This window comes from Agelaius phoeniceus, chromosome 1, assembly GCF_051311805.1.
Source record: "Agelaius phoeniceus isolate bAgePho1 chromosome 1, bAgePho1.hap1, whole genome shotgun sequence".
NCBI classification, from domain to species: domain Eukaryota; kingdom Metazoa; phylum Chordata; class Aves; order Passeriformes; family Icteridae; genus Agelaius; species Agelaius phoeniceus.
In genome coordinates this window covers 42,185,009-42,191,008 of record NC_135265.1, presented here as the reverse complement: position 1 = coordinate 42,191,008, position 6,000 = coordinate 42,185,009, and positions in this window count along the sequence as shown.

Below are 6,000 nucleotides of genomic sequence, written 5' to 3'. Positions count from 1 at the left end.
GTTTTACATTTTCCATTTGGATTTTTGAAGCTGTAGAAATACTTCATTTCTTCCAAGGATAATAACTAACTATTTCTGAGTTACCTCAGAGTACTTCCTCAGGTAGGACTAAATTTCAGCCATGAGTAAATCAGATATTTATAATAGTTTTGCATTTGGAAATATTTCCACTTTTGGGTCATTTGTAGGTGCAAAAAACTATTGGAGTTAAAAACTTGGCTACAAATGGAAGTATTAGTTTTGGCCTGTATCATGAGAATGTTAAAAAGTATTTAACCCTACAGGTTATTTTAAAATGGGAGTTTATACCAGAATTGTGGTATTATGATTTAAGAATATGTTGGTTTAATTTAAACACATTCCTAATCAGTTTAAAGCAAATTAAAATAATCTTGCTTTAAATGTAGTGGATTGAACTGAGTTACATGCAGTAATTTATAATGCACACTTAATCAAACTGGTGCTACATTTTATAGACATCTCTGTAGGTTTTCATTTAGGTGAGGAAAATTGGCACCAGTGCCACTTGGTTTATGCCAGCACAGATCCCTGAAAAACATAGCAGCTTGAACAAAATGCAGTTTATTCCATTTTACCTTGGTCATTTAGCTATTTTTCTTGTGCAAGGCCAGACAAATTTTCTCTGTTCTCCCATTCCTCATCCAGTGACACACCTTGACAAGACATTGTGCATCAGCTGATGTACTGTGACTGTGCACCTGCCCAAGGAGAATGATAAATTATGTGAATCAGCTTAGGTTTCATAGAGAGAAGGCCAGGCTACCTTTGATTACCTCACTATTTGCTGTGGTCTAAGAAAGCTGACATGGACTGAGGCCATGGGTCAGCTGATACTCGGTAGCCTGTTCCTTTACTGCAATTTGTCTGTAGCAATTTCTGGGGGTTTCCAGACAGCTTTCTTTATGTACCTTTAAAACTCCTTTTAAATGCTAGCCTAAATTAAATGGAATCTATATTTTCTTCCTTTGACATGCATGTACCCAAATTAGGTTTCACTGCTTTAATCTTTTATTAATCTAAAATACCTCTAAATACTTCTCTTGCTTTACATCACCTTAAGCTGTGTGTTTGCACATACCTCTAGGAGTTTGCAGTGATACAACTGGTTTGATAGTTACTATAGAACTTGTGTTTTGCCAGTTTTTAAAATCTAAATGAGCAAATAAAGAAGTAATTTGATCCAGATATTGTCATAGCTGCCGTAATAACACTTGTGTGTCACCATTGTGTAAAAACCCCACAGTATACAGAATTAGTAACTGTAGATGTAAAGAGATTGGAAATTCTGGTTCATGTTTGTGCTGTAGCCCTGCATGCAAGGTAACTACTAATAATTAAATCAGGTAATTAATCATTGCTATAGTAAAATCAAGATTGCCATTAAACTGCAGAGCTCCTATGATATGCTTGTCTGCTTTTTTTCATAGCTGAGTGTAGTAACTTACCTTATTGCTATAAATAGATCTCAATTCAAATCCTCTTGCACCTAGGTCAGTAACCTGGTTCTCATCTTGTTTTCTTTCCCTTGGCATCTCAAATAAAAAACCTCAAGTAAAACCTTTTGTTTTTCTCTGCTATTGTTTGCAGCTTGAATACCATGAATGTGCAGAAATCATGTGGTTTCCCTAGCAAGTGACTATGATGAGCTTGGAACTGTGTGAACAGCAGTGATAAACAGTTGTTGACTTCTTTGAGGCTTTTTTTTGTGTCAGAATTGAGATGTACCCCATAGTATGGCTCCAAGGTTTTGTTCCAGAGGAAAAGAAAAGCTGAGCCAGTACTGCATTTTTAATGGCTGAGTCATCTGCCTCTGTCCCAACACCAGAATCTCATTTTAGGACTCTGAAATTCAAGTTTGTTTCCACTGGTAGGTCTACACTCTGTGTTAATGTAATTTCTATTATTGTAGTAGCTGATAACAGTGATTTTTGGATGTAATTGTTTGTGAGATTGCATGGTGCCTTTGACTGAAGGATTTCAAAGTATCTTTGAACAACATATTTAATGAATCACTACCTCAGCTTTTACCAGCAGCTTTGCTTGAAGCAAATTATGGTCTGTGCACCTAGAGTGGGCCGTGACCTTCTGAAAGCATTACTTGTTTACAGTTTTTCTCTTCAGCCTGCATATTTGCATTTCTAATTAAGGGAGTGGTATATCACTTTAGCATGTAAGAAAAAATACCTCAGGTTTATCATTGTTATGGCTCACATGGAAGTGATTGCTCTGCCTACAACAAAAAGCTCAATCTGAAGAGATTTTCTTGGATCCTCATAAAGAAAAATTGTACAACTAACATTTGAAATTTACAGAATAACTGCAAATTTTGCTTCAAAAGAAAAAAATTTGTGACATGAAGTATAATGAAGTGGTGTTCGACACCAAGAAGGAGTTGTCAATGCATCATAAAAAGAAGATTCTGTACACTCCTGAGTTGCAAAACACTGTTACTCATGACATCCCAAGGTATATAAATGTGATTAATTTTTAAGGTTCTGTTTATTACAGAATCATCTATTAGCATTTAATGAGAGTACTGTCAAGACTAAATAGGAAATAGTTTATATTTAAAGGGATGATGCAATTTTAAACATTTTAAAATTAATAATTCATCTTGCTATTATGTCTTGATCCTATAACTTGTCCTGTGCATACAACTTTTCTGTCTGAGGGGAATCCCACTAGCTTCAGAACAGCCCACTGGGGACAGTTGGATTTGTTTGTCTGGGATGCCATCTGAATCCAGGCCAAGAAACACGGTCCTAGCACTCCAGGCTGCTTATTGATCTGGTGACTGTGTTGGCTGTAAGAAGGGAAAAATAAGTGCTTTTTTTCTGTAGGCTTTAAGTGTCTGTCTCCCTTGCTGATTGCACCTCTGAAAATTCAGGTCTTTATCATTGTCCAAGAACAACTGTCTCCTTTTTCTCCTGAAAAGCTCATGACAAGACTAAATGAGGATTTAAGAGAACTAGGTTCTGTTTTTAGCTCTAATAGTAGCTTGTCAAATCTTGACAAAGCTTTTTGCCTCAATTTCCTAATCTGTAAAACAGGCATAATGATACCAGCATCTTTCTTGTGGTGCTTTGAGATGTACTGATTAAAAATGCTACTATGACCTTTTCTGTAGCTACTGTCCCCTTGTAAAAGGCCTGATTCTGTTAGATGTTACCTGAATGGTAATGAGACCACCTCTTAATGCTTAGTAATGTTCAGCCTGTGCTCAGTACTGTGCAGAAGCAGGTCCAAATAATGATCTTGGGTTTTTTTGCTTTTTTGTTCGCATCAGGTTCTTCTTTATTTCGCCCCATTACAGGACTGTGTTATATTTTCTATTTAATGTTTTGTAAGTCTTCAGCTAAACTAACAGGAGGGCATTAGTTTTGCATCCTGTTCAAAAGAATTAGGAGTGCAGCTAAGCTGATGCCACCACTGTTTCAGTGTTAAATGACACATGCTTTCTCATTGTTAGAGGCTAAAATATCTGTGAGTCCTGGGCATAACAGTTAATTCTGACTGCAGCAATGCTCACTAATACTAATGAGTGTGGGTCTGATGTATGACAGAATGCTTTTCTGCCAAGAAGCCACTCATACCTCCTGCAGCTGCTGTTCTTGCTGTTCAGCCTGGAAGGAATTTTATAGACCTGTTCTTCTAATTCCCCAGGAAAAAAAAAAAAGCCCTACCCAACAGTGTTTCAAGAGAGAGGAGGCTGAAATTAATTCCAAGTAAAAATGTTGACATATTAACAGGATCCTTTTGATAGCTTCTTGAGGTGAAGAAATACTAAGACATGAATGTTTGATTTCTCTCTCTGACACCTCCTATGCCCCATCTTCCAGATATGCTTTACTTATACTTAGTTAAGTGCACTTATTTGGTATCTTGCTTCTCAGTTTGTACTCCATTTAAGCAAATTACAAACTGCCCTCTAGTCACAAAGCTTCTCAGCTGAAGCGATTTAATAATTCTACTATGGAGAAGGTAGAGTGAAATTTCTCCTGTCTTGTGGTAAAGGTAAAAGTTTATTCCTAGATAATATTGTTTTGTTGATTGCTTATGAAAATAAGGCTCTTGTATTTTTTCTGAAGTTGTGGGACAAGGTGACCACAGTAAGGAATCCAGTATTCCACCTACTCCTTATATTTGCAGAGATAAAGAAAAAGTAAGACTGAAAAAGGCAGCAGTCTGATTAGTTAAAAGTGATTATAATTTGTTTTGCTGTAGGTCAACAGCTGTCTAAAGGATAAGATCAAAACCTGTTCTACTTTGCTTTCTTTGGTCTTGTGCTGAAATGGTTTTATTTTTACTACTTGGCCCTTTTCCCAGGGATTCTTGGGAATTTAGCTTGAATTAATTGGAATGCTTTTTTTCCCAACTGAAGAGTGAATTGTTCTAGGTGTAAAAATTACACTTGCTTTATTAATGATTCCTTTACATGGCAGTGTAGAGCCTAAAGGCATCAAATCAAGACTCAAGTAATCCTGTTTAGAACTTGGCTGTTTGATGAAGCTGCAGCCCTTTTTGTAGAAGTGCCTAATTTTATGAACCAAGAAAGTGAGATATTTCAGGAGGTTTCCAGAATGATTTCTTTAGGCAACAAATTAATGGCAAGAGTCATGAGAGTCAGCAGCAAGGAATGGAGGCAATTGGTGCAGGTATTGAGCAATCTGAAAGGAGCCAATAACAAGGTGTAACTCAGAAAATAATACATAGAGGGTGCAAATATTTTCTATGTAATTAATAGACAAAGATATAATTCTCTACTCTTAAGGAACTGATTTGTTAGTGGGGAGGGAAAAGAAATTGTGATGTTCAGATTACAGGTTTTGTGAGTTGTGGTGTGATCAATTTTTCAGAATTTTATTCTCAAGTCTCATATGTGGCCACCTCTGAGCATGCACAAAATCTTCCTTAATTGCTTCTGACTTGCTCTTTGGTTTATGTCTTATAAGCTGATCTATTTTGTGGTAACTGATGAGAAGAGGAAGAAGGGGTTATTTTAATTTAAATTAATCTCTTTGTGACAGCAGGGTTTGGCTGAGAGGATCTATTTATTACTAGGACCAGCAGGTCAGGTGGCTAAGAGTGTTTCAGTACTGTTTTAAGTAAAACACTCTTTAAAATACCCACAGCCTGAAATTCTGACTTCATGATTGATTATATAGCTGGGGGCTTGGATGTTTGGTGAGTTGACCTCAGCACCAGATCTGCAGAGCTCAGCTTCAGACAAGGTTCAGTTTACAAGGTGTTTTAAAATTAGCTGGGACCCATATTGTGGCTGCACAGAGATTTGTGAAGAATTGACAAATGAAGAGCCCAGGGATAAGTATTGACTTCTTGTTTCAAGAAGGAGTATTGGTGTTCTCTAGCCTGAAAGCCCTCGACAATATCTTGTGAAGTTATCTGTTTTATGGATCATTGCATTAGAGAGGCTCCTTATGCCTTAATTTCATGTTTGTATTACTGTGCTGATGAATTATTGTGTATGACAATGCTCTTTGTAAGGAACCATTAGCACAAAATGTTGGGTTTTTTTTTTGACTGCAGGCCCAAAGGTAGAGATGCTCAGGTAATTGCATGCAACACCCATCCTGCTCCCCTAAATTCCAATTAGCAAAAGCAGGGAGGAGCAGCAGTTTGATGGCCAGAAAGCACCTGGGCAGTACCACACAGGGGTGCCACAGGTGGCTGACACTGAGATTGGAAGCAGCCTGGTGCTGTTAGGATAACAGAGGGCCTGTGCTCTGCTGAAGGAGCTCTCCTTCAGCAGAGTCTGTTGATTCTCTGGTACAGAAAGACAGGAGCAATGGTGTGGGGAACATGCCCCTGTCAGAACAAGAGCTTCTCTTTGTTTTATGAGCATCATTTATGACTGTGACCTTCACTGTAGAGGAAAAGTATCTATTTTATGGTAGTGGTGAATGCATCTAGGAAGCAGTAAGAGGCCAATCAAGGTCTCAGCAGATGTTTCTATTGTGG